Raw genomic sequence first — 26767 nt, forward strand, 5'->3', positions numbered from 1 at the left:
ATATATTTATTTTACAAATTTTATATTTAATACCCATAACTTATGAATTATATATTTACACATAATTATATATTTATTTTCATATATTTACATTTATAATATTAATAATAATAATAATAATAATAATAATAATTATTATTATTATTATTATAATTATAATACTAGAATTAGGGTTTACATTTAATGTTTAGGGTTTACACTAAATGCTTAGGGTTAGGGTTTAGTTTACTAAATTCGAGTATTAATTACTTCATTTAATATGTTCGGATAACAACCCTAATAGTTAAAATACAGAAGTGCAAAGCAACAATGAAACACTAGGGCATTTTAGTCATTACAGAGTGGAAAAATGAGGGTTGTTATAGTACCTCCCCGTTAATTTAAACTTCATCCCGAAGTTTCAGGAAGACTTCTCTGATGCATCAGCGATTGGGAAAATATGAGGATATTTCCGCTTCATCTGGTCTTCACGTTCTCATGTATACTCGGGGCCACTTCGTGAATTCCAGCGGATCTTAACAATAGCAATAGAGCTTTGTTTTAAGCCTTTAACCTCACGATCCATAACCTCTATCGGTTCTTCAACAAAATGCATTTTATCATCAACTCGGATATCATCCAATGGAATAATGAGTGTGTCATCAGCAAGACACTTTTTAAGATTCGAGACATGAAATACATCATGCATATTATTAAGCTCAGTGGGTAATTCTAATCGATACACCACAGGACCAATCCTTTCAATGATCTTGAAAGGTCCAACATAACGTGGACTTAACTTGCTTCGTTTACCAAAATGAACGACGCCCTTCCAAGGGGATACTTTCAACATGATTTTATCACCAACTTGGAATTCTATATCTTTCCGATAATTATCACCATAGCTCTTCTGTCGACTGCGGGTAGTTTCTAATCGTTTCTTAATCTGAACGATCTTTTTCGTGGTTTCATGAATGATTTTAGGACCAGTTAACTATCTGTCCTCTAATTCATCCCAGCACAGTGGGGATCTACATTTTCGTCCGTATAAGGCTTCAAAAGGTGCAGCCTTAATACTTGAGTGATAGCTGTTGTTGTAAGAAAATTTAGCTAATGGCAAATGTCTATCCCAACCTTTGCCGAAATCGATAGCAAAAGCACGAAGCATATCTTCCAACGTTTGAATGGTTCATTCAGTTTGACCATCAGTTTGCGGGTGATAAGCCGTACTCATGTCGAGTTGGGTTTCAAGAGCAAATTGTAAAATTTTCCAAAATCTAGAAATAAATCGACTGTCGCGATCAGAAATGATTGAGATAGGAACTCCATGACGTGAGACAATCTCTTTGATATAAAGTTGTGACAATTTTTCCATCTTGTCGGTTTCCTTGATCGGTAAGAAATGTGCAGATTTAGTGAGACGATCCACTATGACCCAAATGGTATCGTTGCCATTTGAAGTCTTGGGCAAATTAGTAACGAAATCCATAGTGATACATTCCCACTTCCACTGCAGAATATCCGGCTGTTGAAGTAAACCAGACGGCTTCTGGTGCTCATCCTTAACTTTCAAACAAGTAAGGCACTTGCTCACATAATCAACAATGTCAGATTTTAGATTAGGCCACCAATAAAACTCTTTCACGTCGTGATACATTTTACTAGAGCCTGGGTGAATAGAATATCTAGTCTTATGTGCTTCATCCAAGACTAGTTCTCGAAGATTTCCAAAAATTGGGACCCAGATTCGGTTATTGAAATACCTTGTTCCATTTCCATTGAGTTCAAGTTGCTTTTCGAGACCTTTCAGTCCCTCGAGTTGGACATTCTCTTCCTTCAATGCCTCAAGTTGTGCTTCACGAATTTGAGATGTAAGATTCGTACGAATACGTATATTTAAAGCTCAGACTCAGATTGGTTTGGCACGATCCTTTCTACTAAGGGCATCGGCAACTACATTCGCCTTGCCCGGATGATATCAAAGTTCACAATCGTAGTCATTTAATAACTCAATCCAACGCCTTTGTCTCATGTTTAATTGCTTCTGATCAAAGATATGTTGAAGACTTTTATGATCGGTATACACCGTGATTCTAACCCCATAGAGGTAATGTCTCCACATCTTTAGTGCAAATACCATGGCTCCTAATTCCAGGTCATGTGTGGTATAGTTCTTCTCATGTTTATTCAAATGTCTCGATGCATAGGCGATAACCTTTTCACGTTGCATCAAAACACGTCCGAAACCTTGATTGGAGGCATCACAATAGACTACAAAATCTGCAGTACCTTCAGGTAATGATAGAATTGGGGTCGTGGTCAATTTATCCTTCAGAATCTTGAAAGCAGATTCCTGTTCTTCGGACTACTCGAACTTCTTCCCCTTATGAGTTAGCTTGGTAAGAGGTTTGGCTAAAATAGAAAAATCTTTGATGAACCTCCGGTAATAACCAGCAAGTCCTAAAAATTGGGGAATATGTTTCGCACTCTTAGGCACTTCCCAGTTTTAAATAGCAGTGATTTCCGTCGGATTGACATGTATTCCTTCACTATCAACTACATGTCCGAGAAACTGTACGGTTTGCAGCCAAAATTCACACTTGGAAAACTTAGCATAAAGTTGTTCCTTCTTTAAGAGCACTAGAATCAATCGCAAGTGTTGCTCATGATCTTTCTCACTCTTGGAATAGATTAGAATGTCATCGATAAAAATGATCACGAATTGGTCAAGATAAGGTTTGCATACACAGTTCATAAGATCCATGAATACAGCAGGAGCATTGGCTAATCCAAAATTCATGACAAGAAACTCATAATGTCCGTAACGAGTTCGGAAAGCAGTCTTAGAAACATCAGCTTCTTTGACTCTCAGTTGATGATAACCGGACCTAAGATCAATCTTTGAGTAGACGCTGGACCCTTGCAATTGGTCAAGCAGGTCATCAATACGCAAAAGTGGATAGCGATTCTTGATGGTTAACTTGTTGAGTTCACGGTAATCAATACACATTCTCAACGTGCCATCTTTTTTCTTAACAAATAGAAAGGGTGCTCCCACGGAGATGAGCTAGGATGAATGGAACTTTTCTCCAAAAGTTCTTGGAGTTGGTTACACAATTCCTTCATCTCTGGTGAAACCAGTCGGTATGGTGCATTTGCAATAGGTGCAGCACCGGGGGTCAAATCGATCTGAAACTCAACATGTCATTGGGGAGGGAGACTAGGGAGTTCTTCAGGAAATACTTCTGGAAAGTCTCTAACTACCGGTACATCTTCAATGCGTTTTTCTTCCGATTCGACTTCCTTAACATGAGCCAAAATGGCTTGGTATCCCTTCATTAGATACTTGCGGGTCTTGATGCAAGAGATGATGTTGAGTTTGGAACCACTCATTTCCCCTTGAACAATTAAGGTTTTCCCATTTTCAAGAGGTATGTTAATGGTTTTCTCATAACACATGATTGCAGCTCTTAATGGGCGTAACCCATCCATCCCTACAACTACATCAAAGCTCCCTAATTCGACTGAAAATAGGTCGATCTTAAAGTGTTTGTCGGCTAAAACCAGATCACAGTTTTTATACACATTGTCTACTTTCATAACTTTACCATTTGCTACTTCTATAAGGCGCTTCATTTCTAAGGCTTGTGGTTTTTCAGTGAATAAGGCACAAAACTCAGTAGACACATAACTTCTATCAGCACCAGAATCGAATAAAATAGTAGCATGGAAGTTATTAACAAGAAACATACCCGTATCACTTCATCATCATCACGGGCTTCTTCAGCAGTCATCACAAACGCTCGGATTTTAGCATTAGCATTTCCCGTGTTACCCTTTTTCTTTGGACACTGGTTGTAGAAATGCCCTTTTTCACCACAGTCATAGCATGTAGGAACGATTGCGTTGGCTTTGGTTGCAGGAGTATCCATTGGAGGAACTGCAACTCTACAATTCTTGGCTATATGGCCAATCTTCTTACACTTGGTGCATTCAGCCTTGCACCACCCAGAATGGTGTTTCTCACAACGCTTACAAAAAGGTTGTTTCCCAGAGTAACCTCCTTTTGAATTTTTGGCAACTTTCTTATTCGAACCTTGGCTCGATCCCTGGGCAGGTTCAAACTTCCTTTTGCATTCATTTGTCTTAGCCTCGGCTTGCTTATTTGTCACGGCATTCCTCCTCCTGGCCATCATGAGGTTTTGAGCCATCCCTATCACCGCATCTAAAGTCTCCTTACTAGCAGCAATGACATTTCCCTGAATCTCTTCAGGAAGACCTTCTATGTACCTCTCTATCTTCTTCTATTCAGTTGGTACCATATCTGGGCACAAAGTAACCAACTCTATAAACCTGTTTGTATAGGCTTCAATGTCGGTTCCTTTTACCTTCAATTCCCAGAACTCAACTTCCAGCTTTTGAATTTGGTTTCGCGGGCAAAATTTATCTGTCATCATTCGTTTCAAAATAGGACATGGGATAGCATTTTCAGTATCTAGCTCTACAGTTTGGGCATAGCCGTTCCACCATCTTAGAGCTAGGACACTTAGCATGTGAGTGGCATACTTTACTCGGTCGGCATCCACACAGTTACAGATATGAAAGATGGATTCGAGCTTTTCGAATCAACGAGTCAGTTCGACAGCTTCCTTACTCCCCTTAAAGGACGGAGGTTTGCAATTCATAAACTCCTTGTAGAAGTAAGAACTGGGAGGATTTCATTGGTTGTCCCCTTAATGATTGTTATGGTTGCCTTGAGCGGCGGCCAACAGTTGTTGGAATTGTGCAGGAGTCAGAGAGACATTCAGGATATTGGTAGCACCTCCAGTTGATTGAGCCATCATTCTTCAATACATAAATACAGTATTAGTTGAAGAGTTCGTGGTGCTAATAAATGATAAGTTTTATAAATGCACAAGGTTCATACAACAAATACAACCCAACAGATATATCCAAACAGATACGAATAAGGTATGATAGATGGTAGGAATAACAAAATGTAGTCAAAATACTTGAATTAAATCATGAAACCACTAGTTTTACATGAATCAAAAATCAATGTAACTTAGGCATAAGCCTTTACATAAGTAACGGAAAATGGAAATAAATGAGAATCCTAAGATCTAATCTCTCTTAGGTGACGGAGGCTTGAAATGATCCTTAATGTACCCCTTGAAGTACATTACAAACTTCTCTAATTCCACCAGTGCATAATGCTGGCGGTCGAGCTCTCTCTCTTGCCTAGCAAACATCACGAAGAACTTGTCATAGACTCTCTTCACATCACTGTTTGTATAGTCCATGCGCTTTTCCATCATAGCAAAGCGATCACAAAATGTATCTCTCATGGTTTCAGTGCGACTATGTAGATTCATGATATCACACCGAACCAGAGCATGTTCATACTCGGAGTAGACAAAATCGGATGCCTTTGGCTTCTTGGATGAACTAGCAAAATCAGTAGCGGGAGTCTCCGGCTCCTTCCTCTTAGGTGAGGGAGTCTTGGTAACAGGAGGTTCAACTTCCTCCTCGAAATCATCTTCTAAACTGCATATAACCCCAAGTCCATCATAAGTCAGATTGGCCTCCTCATTAGTTGGTTCTTGAACTTCCTCCTCCTCAGGTTCAGAATCTTCCTCGGGTTCCCCCTCGGAATCATCCTCACCTTCTATGTGTTCTTCAACCTCTTCATCATCATCCTCGTCATCCCCATCATAGTCATTACGAGGCTCTTCCTACACCGATGAGTGTGGTGGAGTGGCAGGCGTGTAGACTGTAGTGACCCGAACTTTTCCATGTTTATATATATTAATTGAGATTGATATTTACATGATTAAATGTTTCCAACATGTTAAGCAATCAAACTTGTTAAGACTTGATTAATTGAAATATGTTTCATATAGACAATTGACCACCCAAGTTGACCGGTGATTCACGAACGTTAAAACTTGTAAAAACTATATGATGACATATATATGGATATATATATAGTTAACATGATACTATGATAAGTAAATATATCATTAAGTATATTAACAATGAACTACATATGTAAAAACAAGACTACTAACTTAATGATTTTTAAACGAGACATATATGTAACGATTATCGTTGTAAAGACATTTAATGTATATATATCATATTAAGAGATATTCATACATGATAATATCATGATAATATAATAATTTAAAATCTCATTTGATATTATAAACATTGGGTTAACAACATTTAACAAGATCGTTAACCTAAAGGTTTTAAAACAACAATTACATGTAACGACTAACGATGACTTAACGACTCAGTTAAAATGTATATACATGTAGTGTTTTAATATGTATTTATACACTTTTGAAAGACTTTAATACACTTATCAAAATACTTCTACTTAGCAAAAATGCTTACAATTACATCCTCGTTCAGTTTCATCAACAATTCTACTCGTATGCACCCGTATTCGTACTCGTACAATACACAGCTTTTAGATGTATGTACTATTGGTATATACACTCCAATGATCAGCTCTTAGCAGCCCATGTGAGTCACCTAACACATGTGGGAACCATCATTTGGCAACTAGCATGAAATATCTCATAAAATTACAAAAATATGAGTAATCATTCATGACTTATTTACATGAAAACAAAATTACATATCCTTTATATCTAATCCATACACCAACGACCAAAAACACCTACAAACACTTTCATTCTTCAATTTTCTTCATCTAATTAATCTCTCTCAAGTTCTATCTTCAAGTTCTAAGTGTTCTTCATAAATTCTACAAGTTCTAGTTACATAAAATCAAGAATACTTTCAAGTTTGCTAGCTCACTTCCAATCTTGTAAGGTGATCATCCAACCTCAAGAAATCTTTGTTTCTTACAGTAGGTTATCATTCTAATACAAGGTAATAATCATATTCAAACTTTGGTTCAATTTCTATAACTATAACAATCTTATTTCAAGTGATGATCTTACTTGAACTTGTTTTCGTGTCATGATTCTGCTTCAAGAACTTCGAGCCATCCAAGGATCCGTTGAAGCTAGATCCATTTTTCTCTTTTACAGTAGGTTTATCCAAGGAACTTAAGGTAGTAATGATGTTCATAACATCATTCGATTGATACATATAAAGCTATCTTATTCGAAGGTTTAAACTTGTAATCACTAGAACATAGTTTAGTTAATTCTAAACTTGTTCGCAAACAAAAGTTAATCCTTCTAACTTGACTTTTAAAATCAACTAAACACATGTTCTATATCTATATGATATGCTAACTTAATGATTTAAAACCTGGAAACACGAAAAACACCCTAAAACCGGATTTACGCCGTCGTAGTAACACCGCGGGCTGTTTTGGGTTAGTTAATTAAAAACTATGATAAACTTTGATTTAAAAGTTGTTATTATGAGAAAATTATTTTTATTATGAACATGAAACTATATCCAAAAATTATGGTTAAACTCAAAGTGGAAGTATGTTTTCTAAAATGGTCATCTAGACGTCGTTTTTTCGACTGAAATGACTACCTTTACAAAAACAACTTGTAACTTATTTTTCCGACTATAAACCTATACTTTTTCTGTTTAGATTCATAAAATAGAGTTCAATATGAAACCATAGCAATTTGATTCACTCAAAATGGATTTAAAATGAAGAAGTTATGGGTAAAACAAGATTGGATAATTTTTCTCATTTTAGCTAGGTGAAAATTGGTAACAAATCTATTCCAACCATAACTTAATCAACTTGTAATGTATATTATGTAATCTTGAGATACCATAGACACGTATACAATGTTTCGACCTATCATGTCGACACATCTATATATATTTCGGAACAACCATAGACACTTTATATGTGAATGTTGGAGTTAGCTATACAGGGTTGAGGTTGATTCCAAAATATATATAGTTTGAGTTGTGATCAATACTGAGATACGTATACACTGGGTCGTGGATTGATTCAAGATAATATTTATCAATTTATTTCTGTACATCTAACTGTGGACAACTAGTTGTAGGTTACTAACGAGGACAGCTGACTTAATAAACTTAAAACATCAAAATATATTAAAAGTGTTGTAAATATATTTTGAACATACTTTGATATATATGTATATATTTTTATAGGTTCGTGAATCAACCAGTGGCCAAGTCTTACTTCCCGACGAAGTAAAAATCTGTGAAAGTGAGTTATAGTCCCACTTTTAAAATCTAATATTTTTGGGATGAGAATACATGCAGGTTTTATAAATGATTTACAAAATAGACACAAGTACGTGAAACTACATTCTATGGTTGAATTATCGAAATCGAATATGCCCCTTTATATTAAGTCTGGTAATCTAAGAATTAGGGAACAGACACCCTAATTGACGCGAATCCTAAAGATAGATCTATTGGGCTTAACAAATTCCATCCAAAGTACCGGATGCTTTAGTACTTCGAAATTTATATCATATCCGAAGGGTGTCCCGAAATGATGGGGATATTCTTATAAATGCATCTTGTTAATGTCGGTTACCAGGTGTTCACCATATGAATGATTTTTATCTCTATGTATGGGATGTGTATTGAAATATGAAATCTTGTGGTCTATTGTTACGATTTGATATATATAGGTTAAACCTATAACTCACCAACATTTTTGTTGACGTTTTAAGCATGTTTATTCTCAGGTGATTATTAAGAGCTTCCGCTGTCGCATACTTAAATAAGGACGAGATTTGGAGTCCATGCTTGTTTGATATTGTGTAAAAACTGCATTCAAGAAACTTATTTTGTTGTAACATATTTGTATTGTAAACCATTATGTAATGGTCGTGTGTAAACAGGATATTTTAGATTATCATTATTTGATAATCTACGTAAAGCTTTTTAAATCTTTATTGATGAAATAAAGGTTATGGTTTGTTTTAAAATGAATGCAGTCTTTGAAAAATGTCTCATATAGAGGTCAAAACCTCGCAACGAAATCAATTAATATGGAACGTTTTTAATCAATAAGAACGGGACATTTCAGTTGGTATCCGAGCGTTGGTCTTAGAGAACCAGAATTTTGCATTAGTGTGTCTTATCGAGTTTGTTAGGATGCATTAGTGAGTCTGGACTTCGACCGTGTTTACTTGAAAAATGATTGCTTAACAAATTTTGTTGGAAACTATATATTTTTAACATGTGAATATTATGTGATATATTAATCTCTTAACGCGTTTGATATTATGTGATAGATGTCTACCTCTAGAATAAGTCCCATTGACTCACCTAATAATAATGAAGAGTCAAATGTAAATTGGAATGATTCGTGGACTGATTCACAAGTTCCCGAAGAGGAACCGGAAGAAGAGTCGGAACCGGAAGAAGAATCGGAACCGGAAGAAGAATCGGAACCGGATGAAGAAATAGAACCGGTGGGGGAAATAATAAAACGGTTAAGTAAAAGAAAATCCTCAACCAACCGACCAAGGTTAATTATGGTCAATGGTGTTTCCGCCAAGGAAGCAAAATATTGGGAGGATTACCAATTCTCCGATGAATCGGATTCCGACGAGAATTCCGATGATGTTATAGAAATTACCCCAACTGAATTTAAAAAGGCAAAAGAAAATAATAAGGGAAAGGGCATAAAAATAGAGAAATCTAATTCCAACCCCGATGAACTTTATATGTATCGTCAACCCCTGAAGTCCTTAAGTTGTAACAATGACCCGGGAAGCTCTAAACCACCAGGTTTTTCTAAACCAATGTGGAAAACGACGGCTCGTATTATGGGAACATCATATATCCCTAGAAACTTGGCAAAACGAACCAAAACCGAAGAAGAAGAAACAAACAAGTCGGAATAAGATAGTTGTATTCGTGTGGTGTAATATATGTAATATAGTGTGCTTATGCTTTATGATATATGTAAAAATTGCTTGTATTAATAAGTATTTTTTTTATGAATCTAACTCTTGTCTATTTTACAGTATAAAAACACAAAATGGATAGACAACCCAATATTTTAAGAGACCTACCCGGAGACATGATTGATGAAATCTTGTCTAGAGTCGGTCAGAATTCTTCGGTATAACTATTTAAGGCGAGATCAGTTTGTAAGACATTCGAAGAACGTTCCAAGAATGCCTTGGTTTATAAAAGGCTTTCGTTCGAAAGATGGGGGATATCACATTGGGAAATCCATAAGTTACGATGTGTTTACTTTGACGCATATATTGCGGGGAACCCAAATGCTGTTTTACGCAATGGGTTAAGAAATTATTTTGACTCAATATATCCGAATATTGGACTTCGTGATTTAGAAAAAGCGGCTAACATGCAACATAAAGAAGCATGTTATGCTTACGGATTAGTAATGTTCGCTTCTCACCAAAGTGAGAACAAGAACATCGGGCTACAACTATTAAACAAAACATTCCCACAAGTGACGGAGTCGGTAATTGGGGTAAGAAATGAGGTTTTTAGATTGTTACGGATCTGTTGGACATTACGTAACCCTCGTCCCTTTGACGACGTTACAACACGCTGTCTTATCAACGGCCATAACGGTTATGTTCCACAAGACCAAGGATGGGAAGTAATCCTAGTAAAACCAGAATGCATGACTTGTTTCTGGACGTATGAATTACGTGTCTTTATTGCCTTTGCTGAACGACTTGTGTACTAGCTAGAATTATCTTCACAACCATCTTGTATCAAATTTATTGCGTGCTATATTTCATGCTATATGTATAATAAGTGGTATTGTAAGTTTGTAAAATATTGTGTAAAAGTTTGAACGCGAAATATTATTATAATCAGTTTTTCATATAGAATTGTAGTAGTTGAATTGTATATTAGCTACTAAGTATGAACTTAACGGGTAGGTACTACCCGAATTTAAACTTATAAAACGCTAATATGAAGAAAAAGCTTTTATAAATGAGTTCATATTATGCTACGAAATACTATTAACTACTCTTAATATTCTGTATGATTAACTTGTTCCATTTGACTATTTTGAAGGAAATGGCACCGATTACTCGACACACCGTGAATATGAATGAAGAGGAATTCCGTACTTTTCTAGCTTCAAACATAGCCGCAGTACAGGTTGCGCTACATACCAACAATAACCTTGGATCTAGCAGTACAGGAAATCGTGTAGGATGCACCTACAAAGAATTCACTGCCTGCAAACCTTTGGAATTTGATGGAACCGAAGGACCGATCGGATTGAAACGGTGGACCGAGAAGGTCGAATCGGTGTTTGCCATAAGTAAGTGTACTGAAGAGGACAAAGTAAAGTACGCTACGCATACCTTCACAGGTTCTGCGTTAACATGGTGGAATACCTATCTAGAGCAAGTGGGACAAGACGATGCGTACGCACTACCGTGGTCAGCATTTAAGCACTTGATGAACGAGAAGTACCGTCCCAGAACCGAGGTCAATAAGCTCAAGACAGAACTTAGAGGGTTACGAACCCAAGGATTTGATATTACCACGTACGAAAGACGATTCACAGAATTGTGCCTATTGTGTCCGGGAGCATTCGAAGATGAGGAAGAGAAGATCGACGCGTTTGTGAAAGGATTACCGGAAAGAATCCAAGAAGATATAAGTTCACACGATCCCGCCTCCATACAACAGGCATGTAGAATGGCTCACAAACTAGTGAACCAGATTGAAGAAAGAATTAAAGAACAGACTGCTGAAGAGGCCAATGTGAAGCAAGTCAAAAGAAAGTGGGAGGAAAACGGTGATAAGAATCACCAATACAACAACAACAGTAATTACAACAATAATCGCAACAATTATCCCAACAATCGCAACATCAATCGCAACTACAACAAACGGCCCAACAACAACAACAACAACAACAACAACAACAACAACAACTACAACAACAATCATCCCAATAACAATAATAACTGCAACAACAATCAGAAGCAGCTATGCCAAAGGTGTGAAAAGTATCACTCGGGGTTCTGCACCAAATTTTGCAACAAGTGTAAAAGAAATGGTCATAGCGCGGCGAAGTGTGAGGTCTACGGACCAGGGGTTAATAGAAAAAAAGGAACAAATGGTGTCGGAACGAGTAATGGCGGAGCATGTAGTGTCGGAGCAAGTTATGCCAATGTAGTTTGTTATAAATGTGGAAAACCGGGCCACATTATTAGAAATTTCCCAAACCAGGAGAACACGAATGGACAAGGCCGCGTAAGAGTTTTCAATATTAATGCGGCAGAGGCATAGGAAGACCCGGAGCTTGTTACGGGTACGTTTCTTATTGACAATAAATCTGCTTACGTTTTATTTGATTCGGGTGTAGATAGAAGCTATATGAGTAGAGATTTTTGTGCTAAATTAAGTTGTCCATTGACGCCTTTGGATAGTAAATTTTTACTCGAATTAGCAAATGGTAAATTAATTTCAGCAGATAATATATGTCGGAATCGAGAAATTAAACTGGTTAGCGAAACATTTAAGATTGATTTGATACCTGTAGAGTTAGGGAGTTTTGATGTGATAATCGGTATGGACTGGTTGAAAGAAGTGAAAGCAGAGATCGTTTGTTACAAAAATGCAATTCGCATTATACGAGAAAAAGGAAAACCCTTAATGGTGTACGGAGAAAAGGGCAACATGAAGCTACATCTTATTAGTAATTTGAAGGCACAAAAACTAATAAGAAAAGGTTGCTATGCTGTTCTAGCACACGTCGAGAAAGTACAAACTGAAGAAAAGAGCATCAATGATGTTCCCATTGCAAAAGAATTTCCCGATGTATTTCCAAAAGAATTACCGGGATTACCCCCACATCGATCCGTTGAATTTCAAATAGATCTTGTACCTGGAGCTGCACCAATAGCTTGTGCTCCTTACAGACTCGCACCCAGCGAGATGAAAGAACTGCAAAGCCAATTACAAGAACTTTTAGAGCGTGGTTTCATTCGACCAAGCACATCACCGTGGGGAGCTCCTGTTTTGTTTGTCAAGAAGAAAGATGGTACATTCAGGTTGTGTATCGACTACCGAGAGTTAAACAAACTTACCATCAAGAACCGCTACCCACTACCGAGAATCGACGACTTATTTGATCAACTACAAGGCTCGTCTGTTTATTCAAAGATTGACTTACGTTCCGGGTATCATCAAATGTGGGTGAAAGAAGATGATATTCCAAAGACTGCTTTCAGAACACGTTACGGTCATTACGAGTTTATGGTCATGCCATTTGGTTTAACTAATGCACCAGCTGTGTTCATGAACCTTATGAACCGAGTGTGTGGACCATACCTTGACAAGTTTGTCATTGTTTTCATTGATGACATACTTATTTACTCAAAGAATGACCAAGAACAGGGTGAACATTTGAGAAAGGTGTTAGAAGTATTGAGGAAGGAAGAATTGTACGCTAAGTTTTCAAAGTGTGCATTTTGGTTGGAAGAAGTTCAATTCCTCGGTCACATAGTGAACAAAGAAGGTATTAAGGTGGATCCGGCAAAGATAGAAACTGTTGAAAAGTGGGAAACCCCAAAAACTCCGAAACACATACGCTAGTTTTTAGGACTAGCTGGTTACTACAGAAGGTTCATCCAAGACTTTTCCAGAATAGCAAAACCCTTGACTGCATTAACGCATAAAAGGAAGAAATTTGAATGGAATGATGAACAAGAGAAGGCGTTTCAATTATTGAAGAAAAAGCTAACTACGGCACCTATATTGTCATTGCCTGAAGGGAATGATGATTTTGTGATTTATTGTGATGCATCAAAGCAAGGTCTCGGTTGTGTATTAATGCAACGGACGAAGGTGATTGCTTATGCGTCTAGACAATTGAAGATTCACGAGCAAAATTATACGACGCATGATTTGGAATTAGGCGCGGTTTTTTTTGCATTAAAGACTTGGAGGCACTACTTATATGGGGTCAAAAGTATTATATATACCGACCACAAAAGTCTTCAACACATATTTAATCAGAAACAACTGAATGTGAGGCAGCGTAGGTGGATTGAATTGTTGAATGATTACGACTTTGAGATTCGTTACCACCCGAAAAAGGTAAATGTGGTAGCCGACGCCTTGAGCAGAAAGGACAGAGAACCCATTCGAGTAAAATCTATGAATATAATGATTCATAATAACCTTACTACTCAAATAAAGGAGGCGCAACAAGGAGTTTTAAAAGAGGGAAATTTAAAGGATGAAATACCCAAAGGATCGGAGAAGCATCTTAAAATTCGGGAAGACGGAACCCGGTATAGGGCTGAAAGGATTTGGGTACCAAAATTTGGAGATATGAGAGAAATGGTACTTAGAGAAGCTCATAAAACCAGATACTCAATACATCCTGGAACGGGGAAGATGTACAAGGATCTCAAGAAACATTTTTGGTGGCTGGGTATGAAAGCCGATGTTGCTAAATACGTAGGAGAATGTTTGACGTGTTCTAAGGTCAAAGCTGAGCATCAAAAACCATCAGGTCTACTTCAACAACCCGAAATCCTGGAATGGAAATGGGAAAACATTACCATGGATTTCATCACTAAATTGCCAAGGACTGCAAGTGGTTTTGATACTATTTGGGTAATAGTTGATCGTCTCACCAAATTAGCACACTTCCTGCCAATAAGAGAAGATGACAAGATGGAGAAGTTAGCATTACTGTATTTGAAGGAAGTCGTCTCCAGACATGGAATACCAATCTCTATTATCTCTGATAGGGATGGCAGATTTATTTCAAGATTCTGGCAGACATTACAGCAAGCATTAGGAACTCGTCTAGACATGAGTACTACCTATCATCCACAAACTGATGGGCAGAGCGAAAGGACGATATAAATGCTTGAAGACATGCTACGAGCATGTGTTATTGATTTCGGAAACAGTTGGGATCGACATCTACCGTTAGCAGAATTTTCCTACAATAACAGCTACCATTCAAGCATTGAAATGGCGCCGTTTGAAGCACTTTATGGTAGAAAGTGCAGGTCTCCGATTTGTTGGAGTGAAGTGGGGGATAGACAGATTACGAGTTCGGAGATTATACAAGAAACTACCGAGAAGATCATCCAAATTCAACAACGGTTGAAAACCGCCCAAAGTCGACAAAAGAGCTACGCTGACATTAAAAGAAAAGATATAGAATTTGAAATTGGAGAGATGGTCATGCTTAAAGTTGCACCTTGGAAAGGCGTTGTTCGATTTGGTAAACGAGGGAAATTAAATCCAAGGTATATTGGACCATTCAAGATTATTGATCGTGTCGGACCAGTAGCTTACCGACTTGAGTTACCTCAACAACTCGCGGCTGTACATAACACTTTCCACGTCTCGAATTTGAAGAAATGTTTTGCTAAAGTAGATCTCACTATTCCGTTAGATGAAATCCAAATCAACGAAAAACTCCAATTCATCGAAGAACCCGTCGAAATAATGGATCGTGAGGTTAAAAAACTTAAGCAAAACAAGATAATAATTGTTAAGGTTCGATGGAATGCTCGTAGAGGACCCGAGTTCACCTGGGAGCGTGAAGATCAGATGAAGAAGAAATACCCACATCTATTTCCAGAAGATTCGTCAACACCTTCAACAGCTTAAAATTTTGGGACGAAATTTATTTAACGGGTAGGTACTGTAGTGACCCGAACTTTTCCATGTTTATATATATTAATTGAGATTGATATTTACATGATTAAATGTTTCCAACATGTTAAGCAATCAAACTTGTTAAGACTTGATTAATTGAAATATGTTTCATATAGACAATTGACCACCCAAGTTGACCGGTGATTCACGAACGTTAAAACTTGTAAAAACTATATGATGACATATATATGGATATATATATAGTTAACATGATACTATGATAAGTAAATATATCATTAAGTATATTAACAATGAACTACATATGTAAAAACAAGACTACTAACTTAATGATTTTTAAACGAGACATATATGTAACGATTATCGTTGTAAAGACATTTAATGTATATATATATCATATTAAGAGATATTCATACATGATAATATCATGATAATATAATAATTTAAAATCTCATTTGATATTATAAACATTGGGTTAACAACATTTAACAAGATCGTTAACCTAAAGGTTTCAAAACAACAATTACATGTAACGACTAACGATGACTTAACGACTCAGTTAAAATGTATATACATGTAGTGTTTTAATATGTATTTATACACTTTTGAAATACTTCAATACACTTATCAAAATACTTCTACTTAACAAAAATTCTTACAATTACATCCTCGTTCAGTTTCATCAACAATTCTACTCGTATGCACCCGTATTCGTACTCGTACAATACACAGCTTTTAGATGTATGTACTATTGGTATATACACTCCAATGATCAGCTCTTAGCAGCCCATGTGAGTCACCTAACACATGTGGGAACCATCATTTGGCAACTAGCATGAAATATCTCATAAAATTACAAAAATATGAGTAATCATTCATGACTTATTTACATGAAAACAAAATTACATATCCTTTATATCTAATCCATACACCAACGACCAAAAACACCTACAAACACTTTCATTCTTCAATTTTATTCATCTAATTGATCTCTCTCAAGTTCTATCTTCAAGTTCTAAGTGTTCTTCATAAATTCTACAAGTTCTAGTTACATAAAATCAAGAATACTTTCAAGTTTGCTAGCTCACTTTCAATCTTGTAAGGTGATCATCCAACCTCAAGAAATCTTTGTTTCTTACAGTAGGTTATCATTCTAATACAAGGTAATAATCATATTCAAACTTTGGTTCAATTTCTATAACTATAACAATCTTATTTCAAGTGATGATCTTACTTGAACTTGTTTTCGTGTCATGATTCTGCTTCAAGAACTTCGAGCCATCCAAGGATCCGTTGAAGCTAGATCCATTTTTCTCTTTTCCAGTAGGTTTATCCAAGGAACTTAAGGTAGTAATGATGTTCATAACATCATTCGATTCATACATATAAAGCTATCTTATTCGAAGGTTTAAACTTGTAATCACTAGAACATAGTTTAGTTAATTCTAAACTTGTTTGCAAACAAAAGTTAATCCTTCTAACTTGACTTTTAAAATCAACTAAACACATGTTCTATATCTATATGATATGCTAACTTAATGATTTAAAACCTGGAAACACGAAAAACACCCTAAAACCGGATTTACGCCGTCGTAGTAACACCGCGGGCTGTTTTGGGTTAGTTAATTAAAAACTATGATAAACTTTGATTTAAAAGTTGTTATTCTGAGAAAATGATTTTTATTATGAACATGAAACTATATCCAAAAATTATGGTTAAACTCAAAGTGGAAGGATGTTTTCTAAAATGGTCATCTAGACGTCGTTCTTTCGACTGAAATGACTACCTTTACAAAAACGACTTGTAACTTATTTTTCCAACTATAAACCTATACTGTTTCTGTTTATATTTATAAAATAGAGTTCAATATGAAACCATAGCAATTTGATTCACTCAAAACGGATTTAAAATGAAGAAGTTATGGGTAAAACAAAATTGGATAATTTTTCTCATTTTAGCTACGTGAAAATTGGTAACAAATCTATTCCAACCATAACTTAATCAACTTGTATTGTATATTATGTAATCTTGAGATACCATAGACACGTATACAATGTTTCGACCTATCATGTCGACACATCTATATATATTTCGGAACAACCATAGACACTCTATATGTGAATGTTGGAGTTAGCTATACAGGGTTGAGGTTGATTCCAAAATATATATAGTTTGAGTTGTGATCAATACTGAGATACATATACACTGGGTCGTGGATTGATTCAAGATAATATTTATCGATTTATTTCTGTACATCTAACTGTGGACAACTAGTTGTAGGTTACTAACGAGGACAGCTGACTTAATAAACTTAAAACATCAAAATATATTAAAAGTGTTGTAAATATATTTTGAACATACTTTGATATATATGTATATATTGTTATAGGTTCGTGAATCAACCAGTGGCCAAGTCTTACTTCCCGACGAAGTAAAAATCTGTGAAAGTGAGTTATAGTCCCACTTTTAAAATCTAATATTTTTGGGATGAGAATACATGCAGGTTTTATAAATGATTTACAAAATAGACACAAGTACGTGAAACTACATTCTATGGTTGAATTATCGAAATCGAATATGCCCCTTTTTATTAAGTCTAGTAATCTAAGAATTAGGGAACAGACACCCTAATTGACGCGAATCCTAAAGATAGATCTATTGGGCTTAACAAACTCCATCCAAAGTACCGGATGCTTTAGTACTTCGAAATTTATATCATATCCGAAGGGTGTCCCGGAATGATGGGGATATTCTTATATATGCATCTTGTTAATGTCGGTTACCAGGTGTTCACCATATGAATGATTTTTATCTCTATGTATGGGATGTATATTGAAATATGAAATCTTGTGGTCTATTGTTACGATTTGATATATATAGGTTAAACCTATAACTCACCAACATTTTTGTTGACGTTTTAAGCATGTTTATTCTCAGGTGATTATTAAGAGCTTCCGCTGTCGCATACTTAAATAAGGACGAGATTTGGAGTCCATGCTTGTATGATATTGTGTAAAAACTGCATTCAAGAAACTTATTTTGTTGTAACATATTTGTATTGTAAACCATTATGTAATGGTCGTGTGTAAACAGGATATTTTAGATTATCATTATTTGATAATCTAGGTAAAGCTTTTTAAACCTTTATTGATGCAATAAAGGTTATGGTTTGTTTTAAAATGAATGCAGTCTTTGAAAAACGTCTCATATAGAGGTCAAAACCTCGCAATGAAATCAATTAATATGGAACGTTTTTAATCAATAAGAACGAGACATTTCATAGACCGGTGATGCGGGTGGAGTAGCCGGTCGGTAAATTAGAGATGTTGGTGGAGAAACGGGTCCATAAGCTGGAGTGTGAACGGATCTTTCCATATCAGATTCTTCGGAGTCAGAAATAATGATCGGGTTGTGGCTCGACATCCTAAAAGAAAGGAAAGGAAGAAATCAGAATGTTTCTAAGGTAGTCGTAAAAGCACGAAAGGAAATAATAAGGAAAGGCACTAAATCTTAAATCAGGATAGGTTATAGTCCTATAGATTGCTAAGGCACCCTAACTAACACATAAGGCACACATAAATGCAATCCTGGTTCTCTATAACAAACTGTGTTCTGATACCACTCTGTCATACCCCCAAATAGGGCCGGGGGTAAATATGACTTTTCAATATCATCACACAAGTATATTTAGCGAGAACGACTCTAAATGAGACATTTAATAAAATCAATAATTTAATTTGCACCGAAAACAAAATTGTTTTACATGGTAAACCCAAATTTAATAAATGTTTAACAAATGCTAAAAACAAAAATAAATGTGGACTTCAATGCATCAGCAAGCAAAGCAACATAGGGCAGCACATAAGCTATTCTTCACCTGAGACAAACATGCTTAAAATGTCAACACAATGGTTGAGTGAACATCATAGGTTTAATAATCAATAAGTTTAGACCACAAGATTTATTTCAAAACATCAAAATATTCAATATGCCATGAGTTATAATATCAAACTAAACATAAACCCCTGATACTGCGCGTGTGTCGGTAATCATTATTATGTACCCCCTTGACGATCGGTCAATGGGTAGAGACGTCACTCTCAATAGGCCTACTCACAATAATTAAGCTTGCAACATTTTAATTCCAGCAATTAACGATATTATGGTGGGGATTTGCATGTATAGATACAATCAATACAAGTTAACAATAGTCTCACGAAGTTGCATATCAAAAAGTTTAGGCACTTGTGTTTAAATTGTAAATCATTTAAAAGTAAGCATGTGTCTCACCCCAAGATTTATAAAATACATTAAAGAGTTATTCCACAAGAGAAATGAATTGAACGGAAGAACGTGATCGAGATCTCAACCTAGAGATAGAATGTACGATCAAATACTGTCTAATAGACATAAGTATAGTAACTATACTAACGATAATGGTTTTCTAAAAGAAATTCCATTTTCGGAAAAGTTACTAGTTATGGAAAATTTTCATTCTTAGTAACTTCCTAATTATAGAAAGTTCGGGTTATAATCTTTAGCAAGACATTGTACAACTTTCTCAAATCTCGTTGCTATCATACAAGTCACTCTGATGATCAGTTGTTACCGAGCACCTAGGATTCTTGACCAGAATCTATGTCTTGGCATTCGAAATCCACAAGCGGTTCTCATAAGGCAACAAGGACCACCCTAGGCCATATGTAGCGGTGAGGTTCACATATAGTGCACGTTATCTTGATTATAAACTTCACATATTATAGGTGTATAAACTTTTATTATATAGCTAAGTTAATTATATATATTTAGTTACTATTAGTATTACATAACTATTAATAGTTTTATAATTATATATGTATTGTTATTCAAGCTATAATTACTATCTTGCGACTTGGATTAATTAATATTTATAATACTAATCACTATCTCATACAATATGTGTAACATAATTGGTTATATTATTTGTTATTTAATTTACAAGATACTTATTAATATAGCACTTTATTAACCCAATATAATCCATGAATGCCTAAATAATTAATTAAATACCTAAGAATCACATACATAATTTTTATAGTCTTAGTTAAATATAAAAATTAGTAGAAAAATTTAATAAAATATTTTTACTACTTTCTTGTATTTATATTTGTTTTTATCCTTGATTAAATCATAAAACAAGTTTAATTCCACATAAAATACTAAATAAACCTAAATAATTATTTTTATAATTTTTATAAGTTTCTTTCATTTTAATAACCTATAGAAAACTATTTATAAAAATATTTCTTTATTTTTACATTTATTTCCTTATTTACCTTCTATTTACATAATAATAGAATTCAATTATATAATAATTATTAATTCGATCCATAAATTAATTTTTATAATTTTCTCAGATCTATACAATGTTTATGAACTGAGAAAAATTATTTATATATTTTTATTTATAGTATATATATTTAGTACGAATTTCACCTTATTTTTATTATTAAATAACACATAATTCGAATTTAAATTTAATAAATTATATACTGACCTAAATAATTAAGTTAAATATCATAATTTACTGGAAAAATATTTGTATAATTTAAATAGCCCTTTTTCCTATTTTTTATAAATATGTACGTATACTATATATATATATATATATATATATATATATATATATATATATATATATATATATATATATATATATATATATATATATATATATATATAATAAACTGTTTTAATTAAATAAAATATAAGAACATATTATAAATCAAAAAAATTATTTTTCCTAGATCTTATATTAATTAGTAATAATTATCATGCATAATATATAAATTAATAAATTCAATACATAATTATTATATATTTATTTCTATTCGGCCGAATAGAAACATAAACAAATTAATAAAAATTAATAAATCTAAAAAATTAATTTTTATAAAACATATTAATCATGTAGCTAATTATCATGTATTTAGAAAAAATTTATAAATTGCAAACTATCTATTTATTTTTGTTGTGGGTTTCGGCCAAAAAAAGAAAGAAAAAGAAACCGAAAAAAAGAAAGAAAAAGAAGAAAAGAAATCTTACAATTTTTCTAGGGTTTACATTTAATGTTTAGGGTTTACACTAAATGATTAGGGTTAGGGTTTAGTTTACTAAATTCGAGTATTAATTACTTCATTTGATGTGTCCGGATAACAACCCTAATAGTTATAATACAGAAGTACAAAGCAGCAATGAAACCCTAGGGCATTTTAGTCATTACAGAGTAGAAAAATGTGGGTTGTTATAGTACCTCCCCGTTAATTTAAACTTCATCCTGAAGTTTCAGGAAGACTTCTCTGATGCATCAGCGATTGGGAAAAGATGAGGATATTTTCGCTTCATCTGGTCTTCACGTTCCCAGGTATACTCGGGGCCTCTTCGTGAATTCCAACGGATCTTAACAATAGGAATAGAGCTTTGTTTCAAGTCTTTAACCTCACGATCCATAACCTCTATCGGTTCTTCAACAAAATGCATTTTATCATCAACGCGGATATCATCCAATGGAATAATGAGTGTGTCATCAGCAAGACACTTTTTAAGATTCGAGACATGAAATACATCATGCACATTATTAAGCTCAGTGGGTAATTCTAATCGATACGCCACAAGACCAATCCTTTCAATGATCTTGAAAGGTCCAACATAACGTGGACTTAACTTGCTTCGTTTACCAAAATGAACGACGCCTTACAAGGGGATACTTTCAACATGACTTTATCACCAACTTTGAATTCTATATCTTTCCGACGATTATCAGCATAGCTCTTCTGTCAGCTGCGGGCAGTTTCTAATCGTTTCTTAATCTGAACGATCTTTTCCGTGGTTCCATGAATGATTTCAGGACCAGTTAACTGTCTGTCCTCTAATTCATCCAAGCACAGTGGGATCTACATTTTCGTCCGTATAAGGCTTCAAAAGGTACAACCTTAATACTTGAGTGATAGCCGTTGTTGTAAGAAAATTGAGCTAAAGGCAAGTGTCTAACCCAACCTTTGCCAAAATCGATAGCACAAGCACGAAGCAGATCTTCTAATGTTTGAATGGTTCGTTCACTTTGACCATCAGTTTGCGGGTGATAAGCCGTACTCATGTCGAGTTGGGTTCCATGAGCAGATTGTAAAGTTTTCCAAAATCTAGAAATAAATCGACTGTAAAGTTTGAAGGTTCAGTGATCAGAAATGATTGAATTAGGGTTTACATTTAATGTTTAGTGTTTACACTAAATGATTAGGGTTAGGGTTTAGTTTACTAAATTCGTGTATTAATTACTTCATTTAATGTGTCCGGATAACAACCCTAATAGTTATAATACAGAAGTACAAAGCAGCAATGAAACCCTAGGGCATTTTAGTCATTAGAGAGTGGAAAAATGAGGGTTGTTATACCTGTTCTATTATGCATTTACAACCTTCTATCTTGGTTATGCATGAAACGAAAACACGTAATGTTGTCTCTTTTTATTGAAGGCCCAAAACAACCTGGAAACGACATTGATGTTTATTTGGCACCGTTAGTTGATGACATAAGGTTACTATGGAGTACTGGTGTACAAGTATATGATGCATATAGAAAAGAGTACTTCTAACTACGGGCAATGTTTTTTTGCACCATTAACGATTTTCTAGCTTATGGTAATTTTTCTGGAAATTCTACGAAAGGGAAAAAGGAAAGTCATGTTTGTGAGAAAAATACTCACTCGATATGGTTGACAAATTGTAGGTGTGACACCGTAAATTTTTTTATACGTGACGGGAGCATTATATTAAATAACACAAAATAGCTGGTAATTAACATTACTATGGTTCCACTGGTGTCAAGTGTCATTTCAACAAAATACATATTTAACCGGAAAAGACATATCCATATTATATTTATAAAAACTCGATTCAAAGTTAAATCTAGTTACAACCAATCTTAGAAGCCAAAAAGTCGACATCAGAGTTTAGTCTGGTCAAGCATTTGTCTTCTCCTAAAAGTAATATCTACAAAAGCTAACAACCTGTAGGGAGGAGATGGAGGGGAATTAGCACGAAGCTAAGTGAGTACAACTAACTACATGTAATAGCATACAGAACTTTCATACTAATCATGTCACATAGTCTAACACGTAAACATCACCCAGTAGTGCAGTCTACAGAGACTCCGACGGTTCGGCCAAACCATTAACCACCAGTTGATCGGGCTGGGGTTTACCGGAAGTTCCTCCTACATACCGTGGTGCATAAATCATCCACACGTGACAAACGTGTCATTCAAACATATACCACACAAATTCAATTAGGCTACCACATCAGGAACCCAACCCGTAGGTTGATCTCTCCTATCGAATTAGGCTACCATTGGATAGGGATGCACTGTGCTCCATCAAACATCAACTAATACAGAATCATCACAATAATGACTAACAGTAGTAGCATGTTGATGATGTAGCGTGAGGGTACGAAATAGTATTATTTTTAATACAAAATACTACAAAATATGACACAAGTTTTATTAATTTACGGATGGGATATACCTAAACCTTGCTACAACACTATAGGCAGTGTACCTAATCGTAGAGTAGTGTAGTTTTTAGTAAGTCCGGTTCGTTCCACAGGGAGCTGGTGAAGTTAACGCTATATTATTAAGTTTATTTGTAAAAATATATATATAAATAAGTAGTAGTATTATTATAAAATGGGGGTTTTACCGTTTAATGACCGGTTTGTCGATTTTAAGCGTAAAAATAAATGACAAAAATTAAAGTGCGTAAAATAAATTGCGATAAATAAAATGACAGAAAATAAAATTGCGAGTAATAAAATGACAGTAAATAAAGATACGATGAGAAATATAATAAAAGAATTATGCTTATTTAAACTTCCGTAATCATGATGTTTGACGTGTTGATTTTAATTTATTACCATGGGTTAATTGTCCTTTGTCCTGGTTTATTTGATACATCTATCTGGTTTTTGTCCATAATAGTCCATCGGTCATAAATATAAAGTGCGAGTATCCTCGTCAAATTACCCTTATACCCGAAGTCAAATATTCCAACTGATTAAGGATTTAAACTGTGACGCAGTTATCACTTCTGTCAACAATTACACCAGTTATCACTGTATGTAATCCACCCCTGTTTTAATTAGTTTATGAATATTAATTCATCCACTTGATCAGAATGAATAATCAATTACCCAACCCAATTGATTAATTAAATGATTATAACAGATTCCATATGAACATCACTAAATAGGACAACCATAATCATTATTAATTATTAGGTTAATTAATTTGAAGATAGGTTCGACAGACTCCAATGAGTTGTCACTCAATTAGACAATACCCCCCATCTATTAATAGTCAATAGTTCAATTTCCACAAGTGTCGGTCTTTTGCCCAAACCTTAATTATGGTACAAAGCCCAATTACCCAATTTTAGTAATTAGCCCAACATCATGATTACTTCGTTTTAAATAAGCATAATAATAACTTAGCTACGAGACATTAATGTAAAAAGGTTGAACATAACTTACAATGATTAAAAATAGCGTAGCGTTACACGGACAGAATTTCGACTTACACACTCAAACGATCTCTATCATAAATCTTATTATTATCATAATTTAAAATTAAAATTAAGATTATTGTTATATCTTATTAAGTTAACATTATGATAGAGATATAGAATATAGATATTGATATTTGATATTAAGGATAGAAAAAAAAAAGATCGAATAGAAAAAGGTCTCCCTTATTTCATCGATTTACATAGCCTTTTATAGGCGAATTGTAAATTGAAATTTTCACTTATGACCCCTTAACTATGCTCAATTAACAACTTTTTATTATTTAATATTATTCTTATTATGAATTATTTAAATATTGTATTTTATTCTTGTGCATAGTTGACTCGTAATTTTTACACCGTTGCGTCGAGCGCTGAAAGTTGGTTCATGCCCCGGTTCCGGATTTTCGAACGTCCTTTCGTATAATTTAATATCTTGTACTTTGCGTTTTGTAACTTGTACTCTTGTCATTTTTAGACGTTCTTCATCAATAATTTGAACCTTTTTGATTGTATCTTGTACTTTTGAGCTTTTTGGACCTTTGCGTCTTCAAATCTTCGTTTTCGCCTTTTGTCTTCGCACTTATTTAATATAACCGATTATTACTTGAAAATGGAACAATTGCAACTAAAATCTTGTCTTTCTTGGGGAATAATGCTATGAAATATATGTTCCTTTAGCCTTATCAATATCCCCACACTTGAGCGTTGCTTGTCCTCAAGCAATACAGTCTTGAAATAATATAATACATCACACGAATCACTTCTTTATTCTTCACACTTTGTACATCAGTGATTTTGATAGAGCAGTATAAACAATGATATTAACAATAGAACCATGGTTAAAGGTGGGTGTGTCATCCACAGTTACCTTGGGTTTAGGTCAACGACACTTGCAATCAAATAGCCGATTTACTTTCGGTTTCCAAAGCAAAGTGCACATTTGAAAGGCGGTTTACAGTCCCACATGACTATAAAAATTTAGATCCTTTAAGGAAATTGGATCTTTATGAAAACATTTGATCTTTTGAAAATTCAAGCTAGATTTTACCCTAGACAAGTTTTCTGATTTGAACCATCATTGGTGTTGCAAAATATATTTGTGGATCAATATTTTGGCTAAAAACTTTTAGGTTCGTGTAATCCACTGCTATCCCGGTATCGGAAAGCACACATCCAGTTTACTTGTTCCGTATATTACCTTTCGGTAAACTACCGTCCGGTTGTAAAGGAAAGCGATGAACAAGAAACTGTTAAGGCAATGTCCCGTGACATGCAGATGATTATGGTCTTTTAACGTGTCGGATGCTAGAACTATCCTTGGTAGGAGCGATAGTAAAGATCATCCTATGATTTTTCGGTCTGGCACAAGGTCCTGTCTCTGACCATGCTATGCAACCACCGTTCTTACGGTTGACACCCGATTTGGTTCAGGTGACCTAATGAATTCTGATGAATTCTCAGGATTTTACGTTCAATGGTAATGAACGCATTGAAAATGGGTTTTCAGAAAATAAATCGGTTTGTATTTTTGATCAAAATATTTTCTCGTTCAAGCTCGAGTTTAGATATCATTGAATTCCATGAGTTTGAAT

This window comes from Rutidosis leptorrhynchoides, chromosome 2 (assembly GCF_046630445.1).
Source record: "Rutidosis leptorrhynchoides isolate AG116_Rl617_1_P2 chromosome 2, CSIRO_AGI_Rlap_v1, whole genome shotgun sequence".
Classification (NCBI taxonomy): Eukaryota; Viridiplantae; Streptophyta; class Magnoliopsida; order Asterales; family Asteraceae; genus Rutidosis; species Rutidosis leptorrhynchoides.